The sequence below is a fragment of the Ricinus communis genome, chromosome 3, assembly GCF_019578655.1.
Source record: "Ricinus communis isolate WT05 ecotype wild-type chromosome 3, ASM1957865v1, whole genome shotgun sequence".
NCBI classification, from domain to species: domain Eukaryota; kingdom Viridiplantae; phylum Streptophyta; class Magnoliopsida; order Malpighiales; family Euphorbiaceae; genus Ricinus; species Ricinus communis.
Window position 1 is genome coordinate 8,197,977 of NC_063258.1, and position 19,908 is coordinate 8,217,884.

General features: G+C 37.8%; 1 non-coding gene across 1 annotated transcript; it reads right to left on the minus strand.

The window, feature by feature from the left end:
* Nucleotides 1-2,602: 2,602 nt before the first annotated feature.
* LOC112534526 lies at nucleotides 2,603-2,709 on the minus strand. Its single transcript, XR_003078821.2, has one exon. It is a non-coding gene; the product is annotated as a small nucleolar RNA R71 (small nucleolar RNA).
* Between the last annotated feature and the right edge of the window lie 17,199 nt (nucleotides 2,710-19,908).

Consider the following 19,908-nt stretch of genomic DNA (forward strand, 5'->3'; position numbering starts at 1 on the left):
TGTTGGGAACATGGGAATCAACACAGCAGTGTTGGCGGTGACAGGGGGAATTAATTAAAAGAAAAAAGAGAGGAAAGAAAGAGGAGAGCGGAGGAGAACGTCCCAAACCCTAATATTTCTCTCTCTAAGGGTTTTCTGAGCTGGAACCAAGGGAAAAGGAGACTTGGATCAAGGTTTCAATCGGATTCCCTTCAAAGATTGAAGATTGGGCGAGGTTAGTTGATTGGTTTTCAAATCGAGCAAGAGGAACAAGAATCGATTCAATTCGAGCAAGAGGAATTGGGCTGTTTACTCTCATTCAAGGGTGTAATCGGGTTTTCTCTACCTTTACTCATTGTTATAATTGAATTCTTGTGTATTTTGATAATGAACATGATTAGCTAGATTGATTAAATCCATTGGGATTTCTTTACTATGTTGGCTTAGTATTATATTGTTGGATTGTTTGGATTAGTTTTGTATTCTTCTTGCTTTCAGTATTAATAAAATAACATATTATTCATGAGACGTTGTGAATTATGTGTTTAGATAGCTTTGTGTGATTGAGAAGTCCATTTGGCAATTGGAATTTTGAATAGCAAGAACTGGTTAATAATCGCTTAGAGATAAGGATAATTAACTAGCCGGATTAAGAATTAACAAAGCTTAATAGAGGCGGATTAAAACTTAATGCTAATTTAGGAATCAATGGTTAGGAAGATATTCCAACTTTAGGTTTTTAGGTTTAGGAATTCGGTTATCTCGAGAAAGAAATCGAATTCGGTTAAGAATTCATCCACGGGTAGCATAATTAGACTCACTAATCCTTATCTTTTGTTTGATTGCCAACTAGTTTAGGTTCCCTTTGGGTTTGCTTTCTTGTCTTAGTTATTTTATTTATCAATTACTCATGCATCTCCCTTAGAATATAGCTTGTAGCTATTAGTTAGTTTAGAAATTATTCATCATTCATTCCGCTTCTGATTTCTGGACTTCTTTACGTGCACGACCCCTCACTTCTGCACCTCTGTTCTTGACATTTTAGGAGACCAATGTCGTTTCAGAGGATTGATTTGGGAGATTTAAGCAAAGATTGAAGGTTCTAGACGATTGGCCAAGACATTCGAGATCTATACTTGAGGCTAGTTTTAGAGTTGGCGCTTGCGACATTTCCACTCCGATCCGAGAGAAGAGGGATTACATGTTCCATTTCCTTTTCTATTTGTTTGTTTCATTATGAGTAGCTAGGGCTGCCGAACCAATTGGGGTTCACCTTTGTTAATGGATTGTGTTTAATTACAAGATTTTTATTTGCCATTCTTGTAATCTTCTTGCTGTTTAGTGATAAAGTTTGATTCAGTTAATTTGAGACGTTGAATTAATTGTCTTTTGGGTTATTTCTTAACATTGAGAAATGCTTGTTACAACTGTAAATTGAATAGTAAGAACTGGTAGTTAACACTTAGAGATAAGGTTAATTCACTCACCGGATTAAAAATTAACAACTCTTAATAGATCTAAATCACGCTTAACGCTAATCTGTAATAATCTGATAGGAAGAGATTCCAGTAGGTTAGTGCAGGTTTAGGAACTTAGTGAGCTCGAGAGAGGAGCCGAGTTCAATTCAAGATTTAGGCACGGGTAGCAAGATTGGTAATTTATAAAAACAACCTTAGAATTCCATCATTTAGGTCCCTTCGGGTTTTCTTCTTTGTTATGGTTGTCTTTCGATTATCAGTTGTTGTTTGTTCCTTTATTTGCATTCATAATCATTACTTAATTAATTTAGACTTCTCACACCTTATTTCAGACTAGATAACATAGCGAACATTTGTAACTTTAGGTTCACCTGATCTTTAGGGACACAGCCTTGATACTCACTAGTGCTAGGCCGCATTGATAGGTTCACTGCCTTAGGTGTAGGTTGCATCAGTACCATCAAGTTTTTGGCGCCGTTGCTAGGGACAAGTAACGGTGAACTAGAGTGAATTTTTTTTATGTTAATTTAGTCATTATCTATTCATTTAATTATTCTTTATTCCTTATTTTATTGTTTTTGTTGATTGATGGTTGTTTGGTTGTTGGTTTCAGGTAGTTTATAACTAGGAGCTCTAACCCTGATCCCATACCACCCTTATCTGACCTAGAGTGATCTCTCAGATTATTGAGATGACGTTTACAGGCAGTTGAGGAGGAGGACGGAGTTACAGTTCAGGTTCAAGGAGCTGACTCGATGGAGAACCTGAACCCCCAAGCCGATGACGATGTACGAGTTTGCTCAAACATCTTTGGATGGGACGAAAACTACTATAGTCAAACCTACTGTAGTGGCCAACAACTTAGAAATAAAAGCCAATGTTATCCAGATGATCCAGCAGACGTGCAGTTTGGAGGATTGCCAAGCAAGGATCCCAATGCTCATATCTCCAACCTTTTGGAGATTTGTGACACATTCAAGATAAATGGAACAATCGATGACGCCATTCGGCTAAGATTATTTCCATTTTCCTTGAGGGACAGAGCTAAGAGATGGTTGCAATCTCTTCCACAGCAGAAGATTATTACCTGGAAAGTGTTGGTCGAAAATTATTTATGTAAGTATTTTCCTCCTGCTAAAACTGCTAAACTTAGGAATGACATATCTTCTTTTGTGCAGTTTGATGATGAAAGCATGTACGATGCATGGGAGAGGTTTAAGGACCTTTTGAGATGCTGCCCACATCACAGATTGCCAGTGTGGATGGAGGTTCAAACCTTCTACAGCGGGTTGAACTTTACGACGAGGCAGATGGTGGATGGTGCAGCAGGTGGGGCGCTAAACAGTAAGACGCCCGAGCAGGCTCAAACCTTGATAGAGGAAATGGCCATGAACAATTATCAGTGGCAATCCTCTAGGAGCCGACCAGGAAGACAAGGAGTGGTCAAACAAGTAGATTCTACAGCAGCCTTGGCAGCTCAGGTGGAACTCTAAATAACGGTTCATGCAGCGAACGCTAGCTGTGAGTTTTGTGGTGGTCCGTACTACAGTGCGAACTGTACTACGGGAGGTATTTTGCTTCATCTTCCTCTACTTTTCCATCTATTTCTGCTATGTCTTCTGATGTTGAGCAGGTTGATTATATGAGGAATGCTCCAAGGTAGCAGAACGATCCTTACAGCAACACATACAACCCCGGGTGGCGCAATCATCCCAACTTCAGTTGAAGGAACAATAATGCTCAGGGTCCACCTGGTTTTCAGAGACTTCATTAGTAGCCACAGCAACAGCCAGCTGGGCCTGCACAAGCTCCTCCTCCACCAGAAAAGAAATCAAATTTAGAGGAGCTTATGATGAAGTTTGTGACATCTACAGAGATGAGGTTCCAGTAAACCGATAATGCACTTAGGAATCAGCAGGACTCGATTCAGAACTTGGAGACCCAGATTGGCCAAATCTCTAAGATGTTGTCTGAGAGGAAACAAGGAGCGCTCCCTAGCACCATTGAGTCTAACCCGAGGGAGCACGCCATCACTTTGCGTTCAGGTAAGTTAGTTTCAGCTCCTTCTAAGCCTGTTTTTGACGACTCCACTATTGATGTGCAGGTTGAGGCGAGCCAAAAGGTTAAGCAACCTGAGTGACAAAAAGTGAAATCAATTCCAGTTAGGGAATATCAACCTAAGATTCCTTATCTTGCTAAAGTCAAACAAGCAGAAGTGCAAGAGCAGTTCAGTAAGTTTTTAGATATTTTTAGACAACTGCATATTAACTTGCCTTTTATTGATGCATTAGAGCAAATGCTGAAGTATGCCAAATTCTTAAAGGACATACTTAGCAGAAAAAGGAAGCTGGAGGAGGTAGCCTATGTTCAACTGAATGAAGAATGCTCAGTAGTGTTTCAAAGCAAGTTGCTAGAGAAATGTCACGATCTAGGGAGTTTCACTATTCCTTGCACTTTAGGTAATTTGTGCGTTGATGATCCATTTGCTGATTTGGGGGCTAGCATAAATGTCATGCCCACTAGTTTGTTCAATAAGCTAGGTTTGGGGGAGGCAAAACCTACTAGGATATGCATTCAATTAGCTGACCGTTCTGTTAAGCTTCCTAGGGGAATTATGGAAAATATGCTATTCATATTTTCTGTGGACTTTGTGGTTATGGATATGGATAATGAGCATGGTGTACCATTGATTTTGGGGAGACCTTTCCTTGCCACAGCTAGAGCTAAAATAGACGTATTTGAGGGAAAGTTAGAACTTAATGTAGGGGATGACTGTGTTACTTTTAGTTTACCCCCATTTGATAGTTCTTCCACTGACTATGTTCATGCCATTTGTAGTATTGATAGAATTGGTCCTGCATGTGATGAACAACCACAGGATGTACAAATGGATAATGCTATACATGTTTCTTTCCCTGTTGATATGTGTTATTCATATGAAGAAAAACAACTTGTATCAATTTGAGACTTTGTGCTATGATAGACCAGAGATGGGTAGTTGCAAGTTTGTTTTTGACAGGTCACTTAGCCAGAATTCGGAGTGGATGAATGGGCATCCCAACTCGGTGCGAAGAGCACCTCCTTGGTCATCTACCGTACACATCGGACCTTCTCTTTGCGCTTCTATGCCTCAGGCCCCAACTTACATTGAGCCTACCGTCTCAACTTGCCCGGGATGTAAGAATGCTGCTGCAGAGTCCAGCTAGACGACTCGAACAAAAAGAAGCGCCTTCGGGAGGCATTCCCGAATCTATTTATGTTTTTTCTTTGAATTTTTGGACATCTTTTATTTATGTAGTTATTTTTTTTAGTTAGATACTTCAGTTTTCAGTTTGTTTTTAGTTTTTTTTATTTTGAGGAGATTTTATTTTATTGAACCTTTTACTAGATGTTGCTTGGGATGTGTTTATTCTTGAGTTTTGCAGGAGTTAGCCTACTTAATGCTCATACGTATTTTGAGGACTAACACATTTTGGAGTGTTAAAGCACACATCAAGGGCAGTATCCAATAGACTTTCTAGTTTTTATCTCTTTCTGTTGTCTTGTTTTTCTTTTAGCTTTTCAATTTTTTTTGTGAACTCCCATAATTTGCTTCTTTGTGCGTATTTTATTTCTTTTCTTTTTGGAGTGCCTACCTTGTTCACACTAAGGACAATGTTTTTCTCAAGTGTGGGGTAGGTACTTTAGTTTTGTGCAGATACCAATTTTGTTTTTACTGTTTTTATCTTGCTTTCATTTCCCTTATTGATTGAGTCCGTTCATTCTTACTGTCCTTATCTTGAGTTTTGCTTTAATCAAGTAGTTGATAATTTTTCTCTTTTGAATGCATACCTGTATAGCTTTTTATCGAATCTTGTTGAAAGAAGGCAATGAATGAATCTCTTAATTTCAATCAAGCCAGGTAAAACAGGTGTTTTTCCATAATTTTTTTCATTTTACTTTATCTTGGATACAGAACACTGTTAATATTGATGCTTATTAGATTGTTTAAACTTTGGTTTGAGAATTCATGCAATTTTATCCCACTCAAATGGTGAGGCTTTTATGCTCCTTCTGTTTTTTATTAGTGAGCATTGTGCAGAATTTTTATTTCTAGAACTTGCTTTGTGATGACTTTTGAGACTACACAAATTTTTGATAGTCATGAGATGATTTGGGCACTTAGGAATTGCACAATTTGGCCAAAAGCCTAACCCTGTTTTTCCCTTAGTGAACCCATTTTGAGCCTTAGCCTTTTTCTTTCATTGTAATTTACCTCTGACACTCATTTTATCACTTCTATTCATTCTACCATTCTTTCTACCATTAATGCTGGAAATTATGTATGTTTATGCTGCATTTCATTTTGGATCAATTTGCATATATTCACTAAGTTACTAGATTTTTTGTAGATGCTCCCTTCAATCCAAATGGTACATATCATTTTACTACTTTGATTGAGCATTGTATTACTTCATCCTACATTATCTGTTGTTGCAGGAGTAAAAAAGAAAAAGAAGAAAAAAATAATAATAATAATTTTCGAGCATCATCTTATTATTAGAGCAACTTAGTATTCAATTTTGGTACAGCATTTGATCCTTGGCTATATTCTTGCATTACCTGCATAATTTTCCAGCAACTTTCAGCTCACTTTCCATATTTCTCCGTACCCTACCTTAACCTCATTACAACTTGGCTTAAGACCCTTTGATCATGTTTATTGACTATTTCACAGTAGTGGAGATTGGATCTATAAGCAAGCTTATGGTAAGCACCTTTTTCTGCACTTTTGCATTGAGAGCTTCGCGATATTCTTTCACCTATATACACTTGTGTGTTTTGAATGACATCTTGTAAGGCATGGTTCTCGAATTCTCAATTTGGACGGTTTATCATTTTAATTGTAGCAACTTTATTAACTTTGTTCTCTATCTCAAGGATTTGGGGATTTGGGGATTTTAAGGAAATTCGTCACGGAGTTTTGAGACTTGTTTTGAGCTAACCTCTTGCAAAGTATTTCATTGAGCTATTTGGTATCTGTTTGAGGAGTGAGTTATTGATTGCTTGAGGACAAGCAAACGCTTAAGTGTGGGGTAGTTTGATGTAGATGATTCTATGCATATTTATTGATTGTTTATCAGTCATTTATTTGTGTATTTGAGTCATATTTATTCCTGTTTGATCGCACTTAGGTATGTTTCTGACTTTTTTAGCTTTTCGGACCCATTAATGGGAAATTGATTGATTTTCAGGCAGAAACCAAGCTATATGGATGATTTACGCATATTAGATATTTGTCGGAGTCGATTTCTTGATTAGCGCGCAATTCGAGGCCTTTGCACGGCCATGCACATTTGCATGGCCCGTTGCACGACCTCCCTTGCCAGTTGCACGGGCCATGGCACGGGCTAGGGTACTTCTGCCTATAAGTAGGCGCACGTAGAATGAGATAGGGTTCCGCTTTTGATTTATGGACTTCTCTACGTGCACGACCCCTCACTTCTGCGCCTCTGTTCTTGACATTTTGGGAGACCAACGTCGTTTCAGATGATTGATTTGGAAGATTCAAGCAAAGATTGAAGGTTCTAGACGATTGACCGAGACATCCGAGATCCATACGTGAGGCTAGTTTCAGAGTTAGCGCTTGTGACATTTCCACTCCGATTTGAGAGAAGAGGGGTTACATGTTCCAATTCCTTTTATGTTATTTATTTCCTTTTATATTTGTTTCTTTCATTATGAGTAGCTAGGGCTGCTGAACCCATTGGGGTTCACCTTTGTTCAGGGATTATGTTTAATTATAAGATTTTTATTTTCCATTCTTGTAATCTTCTAGCTGTTTAGTAATAAAGTTTGATTCAGTTAATTTGAGATGTTGAATTAATAGTTTTTTGGGTTGTTTCTTGACATTGAGAAATGCTTGTTACAACTGGAAATTGAATAGTAAGAATTGGTAGTTAACACTTAGAGATAAGGTTAATTCACTTGTTGGATTAAGAACTAACAACTCTTAATAGATCTAAATTACGCTTAACGCTAATTTGTAATAATCTGATAGGAAGAGATTCCATTAGGTTAGTGCAGGTTTAGGAACTTGGTGAGCTCGAGAGAGGAGCCGAGTTCGATTCAGGATTTAGGCATGGGTAGCAAGATTGGTAATTTATAAAAACAACCTTAGAATTCCATCACTTAGGTCTTCTTCGGGTTTGCTTCTTTATTATGGTTGTCTTTCGTTTGTCAATTGCTGTTTTTTCCTTTATTTGCATTCATAATCATTAGTTAATTAATTCAGACTTCTCACACATTATTTCAGACTAGATAACATAGCAAATAGTAGTAACTTTAGGTTCACCCGATCTCCAGGGATACGACCTTGATACTCACCAGTGCTAGGCCGCATCGATAGGTTCACTACCTTAGGTGTAGGTTGCATCAGTAGCTTATCAACTCTCTTCGCCATAAACACATCGGTGAATGACCTGGTCTGGACACACTCTATATAGGAAGGGGTCTTATTAAATGTAGTATTTCAAATCATCAAAGAATTTTTTCTTTTGCTTATAAGTCATACCCTTTGGTAAGACCCTAGCCGCAAGGTAGTTAGCATAATAAGAAAACCAAGGAGACTCAGACTATACCTTCAATGAATACAAGTGCTCCTCTAGAAATCGATCATCTATCGTGCTCTCATCAAGTGCTTCCAAGCTCGGATTCTCTAGTCTAGATAAGTGATCCGCTGCCAAATTTTATGCGCCCTTCTTATCTTTGATCTCAATGTTGAGCTCCTGCAACATTAAAATCCATCTAATCAATCTCGGCTTAACATCAGGCTTATTAAACAAATACCTCAAAGCTGAATGGTCAGTGAAGACGATGGTCTTTGATAAGACGAGGTATGATCTAAATTTGTCGAAGGCATAACAATAGCCAACAACTCCTTCTCTGTAGTAGTGTAATGCTCCTGGGTTGGAACTTCCTTTCAAACCTCTGTCTGAGTACAGCTCCAACTACATAATCACTAGCATCGCACATAAGCTCAAAGGGCAGACCCCAATCAGGCGAAGCCATGATAGGGGCTGTAATTAATAGTTTCTTCAATAACTAAAATGCAGATAAACATGCACCATAAAAAAAAAAAAGTGCATCCTTAACTAGAAATTGAGTAAGAGGCCTAGCAATCTTAGAGAAATATGTAATAAACATTCTATAGAAACTAGCATGGCCCAAGAAACTCCTAACAGCAGTAACAGAACTAGGGGGTGGCAGCTTTGATATGGTCTCTACCTTAGCTCTATCAACCTCCATCCCTGCATGTGAAATTTTATGCCCTAGCACAATTCCTTCTCTCACCATAAAATGACACTTCTCCCAATTAAGCACCAAGTTACCCTCAATACACCTAGCTAACATGCGTTCTAAATTGGCCAAACAGTGAGAAAAGGAATTACCAAAAACAGAAAAGTCATCTATAAATACCTCCATCGACTCCTCAATCATATCATAAAAGATGGCCATCATACACCGCTGAAACATAGCCGACGCATTGCATAGACCAAAAGGCATCCATTTATAAGCAAAAGTCCCATAGGGGCAGGTGAAGTTTATCTTCTATTGGTCTTCAGGTGCAATTGGAATCTAGAAATAACTTGAAAAGCCATCAAGAAAACAGTAAAACATATGTCCTGCAATTCTCTCTAACATCTGATCAATGAAAGGAAGAGGGAAGTGATCCTTCCGAGTTGCATCATTAAGCCTCCTGTAATCAATGCAAACTCGGAAGCTTATTACGTCCGTGTAGGTATCAGCTCATCCTTCTCGTTGTGAACTATTGTCATGCCTCTTTTCTTCGGCACAACCTGCATAGGGCTCACCCAAGAATTGTAAAAAATAGGATAAATCAAACCTTCATTAAAGAGCTTAATGACCACCTTTTTCACTACTTCCTTCATGTTCGGGTTAAGCTGCCTCCGTGGCTGAACTACTGGTCTATAGCTATCCACCATCAAAATCTTGTGAGAACAAAAATTAGGGTTGATCCTGGGAATGTTAGCAATCTTGAAGTCAAAGGCCTTCTTATACCTCTTGAGGGAGTCTAGAGTCATCTTTCGCACCTCAGGCATCAAATCTGCTGCAACAATCACAGGCAACTTTTCTGCCTCATCCAAAAATCCATAGCTCAAGTGCTTAGGTAACTCCTTCAATTCTAAGACCGGGGGGTCCTCGAAAGAAGATTTTACCTTTTGCAATCCTGACCTGTCAAGAGAAAGAAATGGGTTAGTAAAACAGCTAGGCTCAATAGCCAACAAACCAGCGAGCTGCTCCAACACTTACTCGTTGGAAAGCTCCTCCTCATCCCATTGCAATGCTACATGCAAAGGATCATCAAGCAATATTTCCTGCAAATGAGACTTAACCACATCATCCACAATATCCATAGAGAACACAACATCATCATGGTCTAAAGAATGTCTCAGAGTAGTAGCTAAGTCGAAGGTTGATGTGCATGGAATACACACATCTAAATAGAGTTTTTAAGGCAGAATTTATATACATTTGGATGTGAATTGGTCCCAGCACTCACCCTATGCGTTTGTTTGTGTGCTTTAGGTCCAAAAGAAGTGAAAGAGTGAAAAAGGGAAGAATTGGAGCAAAATTGGACGTCAAAGTTGCCGAAACAAGTCGAGTTCGAGCATCCCTAATCTAAACATGGTTTCAACACTAGCCGTGTTCCCAACACGGGCACCAAAACGGGTCGTGTTGGGTGCATTAGATATCAAAGAAAAAGAGGCGTTAGGGAGCACGACCCTAGAGAGTAACACGGGCATTAACACCAGCCCGTGTTCCCAACACGGGCATCAACATGACCATGTTCGCAGCGATAGGAGGAATTAATTAAAAGAAAGAAGAGAGGAGAAAAAAAAGAAGAGACGGTGGTTAGAACGTCCCAAACTCATCTTTTTCTCTCTAAGGGTTTTCTGAGTTGCAACCAAGGAAAAAGGAGATTTGGACCAAGGTTTCAATTGGATTCCATTCAGAGATTGAAGATTGGATGAGGTTCGTTGATTGGTTTCAATTTGAGGAAGAGGAACAAGAATCGATTCAATTCGAGCAAGAGGAATTGGGGCTGTTTACTCTCATCCAAGGGTGTAATCGGGTTTCTCTACCTTTACTTATTGTTGTAATTGAATTCTTGTAGGTTTTGATAATGAACATGTTTAGCTAGATTGGTTTCATGTTCGGTTTTGAATTAGAGACGTTAAAGATGATGAATCAACGTCGACTATAACCCCTAGCCTTCAAAGCTAACGATGCGGGTTCGATTCCCGCTACCCGCTCTATATCTCTATACTCTCTAAAAGATACTAAAAAATAGAGTCTAATAATTAAAAAAAATAGAGATAATATTTTTATTCTAATATATTTATATATAATACAATAGAATTTTATATAGAATATAATAGAATATAGAATATTTCTAAAAAAATATTAATTCAAAAATTTAAATTATTTATTTAAAAGATTTGAATAGTTTTTTAATAATCTAATTAAATTGGACTCCATATTAAATTCATTGGGATTTCTTTAGTATGTTGGCTTAATGTTATATTGTTGGATTATTTGAGTTAGTTTTGTATTCTTGTTGCTTTCAGTATTAATAAGATAATGCATTATTCATGAGACGTTGTGAATTGTGGTGTTTAGATTGCTTTATGTGATTGAGAAGTCCATTTGGCAATTGGAATTTTGAATAACAAGAACTGGTTAATAATCACTTAGAGATAAGGATAATTAACAAGCCGGATTAAGAATTAACAAAGCTTAATAGAGGCAGATTAACGCTTAATGCTAATTTAAGAATCAATCGTTAAGAAGAGATTCCAACTTTAGGTTATTAGGTTTAGGAATTCGGTTATCTCGAGAGAGAAACCGAATTCAGTTAAGAATTCATCCACAGGTAGCATAATTGGACTCATCAATCCTTTATCTTTTGTTTGATTGCCAACTAGTTTCATTTTTCTAGATTTATAAATAATTATAAAAAACCTAATAAGGCAGGAGGTATTGATGCTATGGATGATGTAGATGTAGGGGAAAATCTCAAGTTGTCACCATAGATTATTGTTCTGTAAGTCTCAGGAGACTATGAGGCAATTGAATTAAAGATTAGCTGAGAAAATTCAATTATGCTTGAGATCTAAAAATTTCTATCGTTCTAAATAAGTTTCCTAATTTAGAGTTCTATCTTAATAACTTGCTAAAAAAGCTCCCTATGTATAGCTAATGAACGTTAATTAGTAAATTTAGAGTATAACTTAAAGAGTGCAACTAACCCTAATGTGTCATATTTTATTTATAGTAGTAGGATTAGAAAACTCTAGAGAAATAGAAAACTATTCAATTATTTGAAAATAAAAACTATCAATTTGCCTTTCCTTTTATCAAATTAATATCCAATAAAATGAAATTAAATATTTTGAGTGTTTAAATGTTGAAAATACATGTAAAAATAGTGTCCGAATCGCGAAGAATAGCCAATCGGCACTTTGTAGAGCCGATTGGTTCTAAGGGCTAAAAAGTTTGGAAAATTGTGGCAATTTGGTCCCTAAAATTACTAAAACGACATACCCCTGAAAGCTAGTTTTCTGACAATTATATCCAAATTGATTCTAGAAAAGTGATAATTATTCTCAGCCCTAACTTGGATTTGCCCGTTCTCAGTTTTTCAAAACTCGAGAAAAGTAGTAACTTTTATCATAGGCTTTTTCGTAATTCTCTCGATATCTGAATCCAAAAAATGGATGTTGACAGTTGCCCCCGGTTTTTCGAAATTTATAAGCATTCATGTGATTAAATAAATTAAAACAAATAATAATATTAAGGATATAAAAAAAGTATATTTTTGATGAGCAGAAGCCACTCCCCATAAGCTCGAGTTAAGAAAATTTGATTTGATGTGAGGACTACGTCCGCTTAAGTTTTAAGGATTTCATCTACTTTTGAAACTTGAGGACTTTGCCTGCTTGATTAAAGGACTATAGCTGTAATTTAGGAACCACACCTATCGATTTGGGAACCACGCCTATTGACTTGGGAACCACGCTCGCTGATTTGGGAACCATATCCGTTGACTTGGGAATCACGTCCATCAATTTGGGACCACGCTCGTTGATTTTACCTTTGTAGAGACTTCTCTCTAACTACTTTCCCCTTCGGGTTACAATTATGTTTTATTTGCCGCTTTGGTCAATTTAGTAAATTTTTCCACTTTCGGATACTTTTTGTAAAAAGTTTCCATTTCGAGGTATAACCTGACTCAATTGATGTACTCTAGAATTTATACTGGTGGAATTAGTAATATTCAATAAGATAAAGAGAGTTAGCATGAAGTTGCTAGCGATATTCTCGATGGCACACTTAGGGATTAAAATATAATTTTGATGGGTCAAGGACTAAAATGGTAATTTTCAAAAATTTCTGCCTTGGGATATAGACTGACCTTTTAGATGTCTTATGGAGACTTGTAATGGTAACTAGTCCATCCAGGGACTAAAGTGTAATTTTAGTAAGTCAAGGACTAAAATGGCATTTTTACCCTCTTTCGAACATATAAATATCCTTGCATCCATTCATTATCCACTTTATCAATTTTATTTCTACTTCTCTCTCAAATCATTTTTCACTCTTTCTTTGATTTCTTTCTCATTTTTTAACCAAATTTCATGAAATCAATCTTAAAATGGCGGCTTTGACTTCTAGATTCTTGGGATGTATTCCAATCGCACCAAACTGGAAGTTTTCTCCATCAATTTCGTGCTAGAATGATCTTGGGCATGTCAAAGGGTAGGAAATCCCTCTCTTAGCGAAATTGAATACTCGCCAGGCATTTTCGACCATCGGAGAGGTATTTTTCTTGCACTAAAAAATACATAAAATTTTATGAAAAATGTTGATGAAAGCCATGCCCTAACCCACAAAATCGATTCATCTATGCGCACTGCTAATCAACTCTATATAGTGCCGATTCAGCTCTACGCAGTTCGAAACGACTAGCACAGGCTGAAAACTAGTTTTTTTAACATAAAATAAGATTAAATTAAAGATATAACTTACTTGTTTGAGGCCTTTATATGTGTGCATTGTGTTTGTATACCTGTGCTTTTTATTTTTTAAAGTGATATTGTATCGATCCAATTCGTCAAAAATTTCTATGAGGCTTGCGAGTGGTTTTATGAGCTTCCTAGCTCTGTTCAGGCTAAGATCGACGACACTAGCTTCCGCCAATTTGTTGTAATGCTTTCGTCAGTCAACGGGAGGACGGATCATACCTCACTTCTTGTTTAAACCATTACAGACAGAGGAGAGAGCTTTAGAGTAGTGACGCATACTGATGTCTTCATCCTTTGGGCACTACACCAGCGGAGGAAGCTGGAAATGGGCTACGTCTTAGCAAATCAGATCACGACCTTCGTAAGGGAGTCCAAGAAGATTCATCTCTGTTTTTGCCCCTACATCACACGTTTGGCTAGAAGTTTGGATGTTCTAGATGATTGTTTGAGTGACTGACTCAGATAGGGGATATGTTAAATAGTAGGAGTTTACTAGATGATTAACATGCGGATGGTGACAGCTTCCCAAGGGCCCCTCAGTGTTGAGTATAGATTAGTCAGTTGGATCCTGCGGGAGGTTTGGGAGGCTCGAGCTAGAACACCACAGGACCCAGCTATGGATGTATCAGAGCTACGACCTCAAGATATAACTGACCTGGTACATGCTTTCACCCCCTCCCCCGGTGCTTTATCTCCATACACTACCAGCACCACTAGTGCTCAAATAGGTGCTCTTGCAGATCGCTTAGACAGGCTTCTAGACCTTCTGAAATTGCTGTATCTAAAATTGCTATCACTAATTATTTATATTTTTAGGTTGTTAGGATACTATGTCTTCATGCACTTAAGTATGCTATTTTTGAGCTGATTGACAATTTGATTTATAGAATTCCAGTTTCTTTTCTTTGTTGTTTATTATCCTTGGAAAACAATTATTAGTGTTTAATACATCAACTCTGTCGGGTTAAACCGTTGTTAATTATTTCTTGAGTTATCAAATTTCAACTTAGAAGGTTGATTATGTTATATTGATGTTTGCTATTTGTGTTAGCTACAATCTAAGGCAATGTACCTATCGATGCAGTCTAGCACTAATGGCGAGTATCAAGGTCATATTCCTCGGGAAAGTTAAAGCCCAGAGTTACTCCTTTGTTCTTTATTATATTAACCTAAAATAAATGATAAATAATTTCTAAACTAACTAATAGCTACAAGCTAAGTTCTAAGGGAGATGCAGGAGTAATTGATAAATAAAATAACCAAGACAGGAAAGCAAACCCAAAGGGAACCTAAACTAGTTGGCAATCAAACAAAAGATAAAGGATTGGTGAGTCTCATTATGCTACCCGTGGATGAATTCTTAACCGAATTCAATTTCTCTCTCGAGATAACCGAATTCCTAAACCTAATAACCTAAAGTTGGAATCTCTTCCTAACGATTGATTCTTAAATTAGCATTAAGCTTTAATCCACCTCTATTATGCTTTGTTAATTCTTAATCCGGCTAGTTAATTATACTAATCTCTAAGCGATTATTAACCAGTTCTTGCTATTCAAAATTCTAATTGCCAAATGGACTTCTCAATCACACAAAGTAATCTAAACACACAATTCACAACGTCTCATGAATAATGCATTATCTTATTAATACTGAAAGCAAGAAGAATATAAAACTAACCCAAACAATCCAACAATATAATATCAAGCCAACATAGTAAAGAAATCCAATGGATTTAATCAATCTAGCTAATGTGATGAGTCTTTTTAGCTGGACTCATGGTGAAAAGCAAACGGGTGTGATCGATGACCATCCATCCTTCTTCCAAGCAAATGGCTTCAAGTATCCCCTTAAAGGAATAATCGTCAATTTCCTCTTCCTGACTATCAAGCAATCTGCCAGTATGATGGGCAAAACTCGCTCGTATAATTGCACGTAGTCATGATGCTCTATGGGCTCTTCCAATTTGAATGCTGAAGTTTCACCAATTGGAAGGATCGACGGTTGGGCAATTTCTTCAGGAACATCGATGGTTTTCTCTAGTCCTTGGCTTGGTTCACTTGGTAGAAGAAACTCGAGCTCCTCCAAGACTTCTTCATTAGATAACTCGTGCTCAGCTTCCATCATCAAAGGGACTTGTGGAAAATCCACCAAAAATTCCTCTAACTGCAACTCAGCATCATCAACTGTATGTTCCTGTTGGTAGTCTTTCAGAGGGATCATGTTTGCCTCTTCCTTTTCTGGTTCTATCTCCATGTTCAAAGAGTCTTCCTACACAGAAGCATCATCGTCAAACATAATAGATAACCCAGAAAAATTCTCACCTGAAGGCAAAGTGACAGCGCTCAAGTGTTCCTCGGATTCAGTAGTGTTTGATGGAGTTCCCAATTGCTCTTCAGCTAGTAACTTGAAGATTAAACCTACTTGATGCTCTATGTTTTTAATCGAGGCTTATTGATCTTCAAGTATCCTCTATGTTTGTTGGAATCTATCCTCACGACTTGCAATAAACCTCGTCATCAGCTCCTTTAACACTAATTCTTCGCCTTGAGTTGATGGTGCAAGATTAGGCTGCTGAAATTCTAGTGGTTCTTGGCCATCTAAGCTCCATCCAAAGGGTGAATGAATGCTCAACTCTTGATTGTAGGTGCTTCCATACGAGTCATTTTGCCAACTTCCCGTATAATTCACCTGTTCATAGTTATAAGAACAATGAGCAACATCACTATATAATGGACAATCATTACTTAAATGTAAAACACAACAAAATTCACAAAAAAACTTGAGATGAAAGGATAGGAGTGGAGAGTTGATCGATAGCCCTGCAAAATGATTCCACTCGAGCTTCTAAAGATGCACGGGTATCCCAATCTTTAGCACTCTCTTAGTTCTGATCCCATTTTCCAACGTGTCATACAAAGAGTTTAGCATTGAACCTCTTTATCATCCACTATCTGAATCATAAACTTAACTATATAAATATGTACAAACAAAACAGAAATAAATATAAATAAAAAAAAATGGCTAAATTGACAAATAGCAAATTTCACTCTAGTTTTCAAATATTCCCTGGCAACAGCGCTAAAAACTTGATGTCTGCTATTTGTGTTAGCTACAATCTAAGGCAGTGTACCTATCAATGCAGTCTAGCACTAATGGCGAGTATCAAGTTCGTATTACTCAGGAAAGTGAAAGCCCAGAGTTACTCCTTTGTTCTTTGTTACATTAACCTGAAATGAATGATGAATAATTTTTAAACTAACTAATACCTACAAGCTAAGTTCTAAGGGAGATGCAGTTAGAGCTGGTCTGGAAGGTTGGACGCCTTCGAGCAGCTCGGGTAGTAATGCTCTGGTTTGGTCACAATCTCGTCCCATATCCTCTCATAAGAGTTGTGATGACTATATAAGCACCCTTGGTAGGCCTCTCCAGTGATCTCCTACTGAGTCTATAGCCCCAGGTGCATCCCAAACTGAGGTACTATTATCGAGAACTATATACCCCCTAGCTTGAAAAATTGGCATCCGGCTGATACCAATCAGTGATCTGCTGTTGTAGAAAGAAGGTGCTGCAGAACTCTATAGTGAGCTCCCAGTAGGTGGGATCGATGATATCGAAGAATCGAGCATATGGTAGGGTCTCAAAGAGCTCTCTGACCTCCGAGGCTAGTCCGACCCTTTCTAGCGCGGCGAAGTCAATACACCAGCCAGTCCCGACTTGCTTCCATCGAAGGGCTTGGAAGCGCTGCTCGTGGTCTAGAGACTGAAATGTAAGCAGTCGGTGTCACGCGAGGGCTGGTAGTGCCAAGGGTCTCTGAGGTCTGGCTGGCAGTGCAGGTGCTGGACCCTGTTGTTGTGAAGAAGAGGCGTTTGCATCTGTGCAACGTCTCTTGTAGTGTGCCTATCGTGGAGGCTGTTGTCTGGTGCGTTCTAACATTGTATTTGAAAAGGTATTAGTCGCTAACAAAAGCACATAAAACAACGCATACATAGTACATATATAATTCAAGCAGCACTAAGATTTAGTTCAAATTTTGACAGCATAGCGACTGAACAGGCAAAATTGCATAATAAGAATTAAATAACTAAACTATACCTCAACCAACACAGAAATTAAAACTTAAAAATTTAAAAATAAACTAAAAATAAAGTAAAAAATAAAATAAAATAAATAAGATAATAAAAATAAAATATTAAATATTAAATAAGTAAGCAGAAAAGAGAAAAAATTAAAATTAAAAGAACATTATGTAGAATAATATCAAATAAATAAACAGAGAAAAAGTAATAACAATAAAAATAAATAGAATAAAATAAAAAATAAAAACTAACTATTAATAAAGAAAAAGAAATTAGGAAATAAAGAAGAAAACTTACTTGGTTGATGGCAAAATGCGAGAAAATTGCATAAATTGAAAATTTGTAAAGAATACCGGAGAAAATAGAAGAGTCAGAAGGATTTTTGCTTTGAAATGGTCGTGATACGCGAAATGCCTGTGTTTCTCTCCCCCCTTTATAGCCGTTCCATTCGACATGCCTATGTTCTAGCCCGCGTGCGCAGCACGGACTGTGTCCAAGTCGTGCTCCTAACTAGGCCGTGTTCTCGAATGTCTTAAAATTAGCACGGTTGTGACACGGGCCGTGCTGATGTATGCAGGTTGTGTTATAGACCGTGTGACTCTCAAGAACTGTGTAACTCTCTAACTTTTATACCCAACATGACCTGAGCAATAGGACAGGGGCCGTGTGACTCTCGGAAACCGTGTAATTTCTTTTCTTCACATCCAACATGCCTTAGGAAGTTAGGCATGGGCTGTGTTGAGCATTACAAAAATGAGACCCTCTATCACTAATCAGTGCCCTAGATATGCCAAACCTAGCAAACAATTGCTTAAGGAACTTAGTAACGACTCTAGCATCATCAGTCTAGAAAGCTTGCGCTTCCGGCCACTTAGAGAAACACTCAACAACGACAAGGATATACTTATTTCTAAAAGAAGAAGGAAAGGAATCCATGAAGTCAATGCCCCAAACATCAAAAATCTTAACCATTTGAATGCTTGTTTGGGGCATCTCATCACAAGTAGAGATGTTACCTGACCTCTGGCATGCATCACAAACCTACATGAATGCTCTAACATCTCAAAAAATGGTCGGCCAATAGAATCCAGCCTCGAGAACCTTCCTAGCAATGTGGTTAGCTGCTTGATGACCTCTTGTTGGTCCGTGATGGCAATGCCTTAAAATCTGGATTATCTCCTCCCCATACATGCATCGTCGAATGACCTAGTCTACACAAACTCGAAACAGAAAAGGGTCTTCCCAAATGTAGTAATTCAAATCAGTAAAGAATTTCTTCTTTTGCTGAAATGTCATACCCTTTGGTAAGACCTTTGCAACCAATTAATTTGCAAAATTGGAAAACCAAGGGAAATCCGAAGATACCTAAATAGAGCACAAGTACTCATATGGAAAACTGTCATCAGTAGCCCTCTTATCAAGGGCATCTAGGCTCGGGTTCTCCAATCTCGAAAGGTGATCTACAGCCAAGTTCTCCGCACCCTTCTTATCCTTGATCTCAATGTCGAATTCCTGCAAAAGCAAAATCCAATGAATGAGTCTCGGCTTAGTGTCATGCTTTCCAAACAAGTACCTCAATGCTGAATGATCTATGTATACCACGGTGTTGGATAGCACTAAGTATGAGCAGAACTTGTTAAACACATATACCACATCAAGAAACTACTTCTCAGTAGTGGTATACTGCTCCTGGGAATCTAATAATGTCTTGCTAGTATAATAAATAGGTTGGAACTTATTGTCAATCCTTTGTCCTAAAACAGCTCCAACTGCAGAATCACTAGCATCAACATTAGCTCAAAAGGCAGCCCCCATTTAGGTGAAGCCATAATAAGAGGTGTAGTTAGTTTCTCTTTAAGTAACTTAAAGGCCTACAAACAGTCATAAGAAAATATAAATGGAACATCTTTTACAAAAAATTGAGTGATAATTTTAGCAAGCTTAGAAAAGTCCTTAATGAACCTTCTATAAAAGCCTACATGACCAAGGAAACTCCTAATAGCCTTGACCGAGCTAGGGGTTGCAACTTAGCAATGGTCTCTACCTTAGCTCTATCTACCTCCATCCCTGCATGTGAAATCTTATGCCCTAGCACAACACCCTCCTTCACCATAAAATGACACTTTTTCTAATTCAGCACAAGGTTAGCTTCTGCACAGTGCGTAAGTATACACTCTAAATTAAGCAAACAATGGGAGAAAGAGTTACCAAATACCGAGAAATCATCTATGAACATCTCCATGGATTCTTCAATCATGTCATGGAAGATCGCTAAGTAGTAGGTG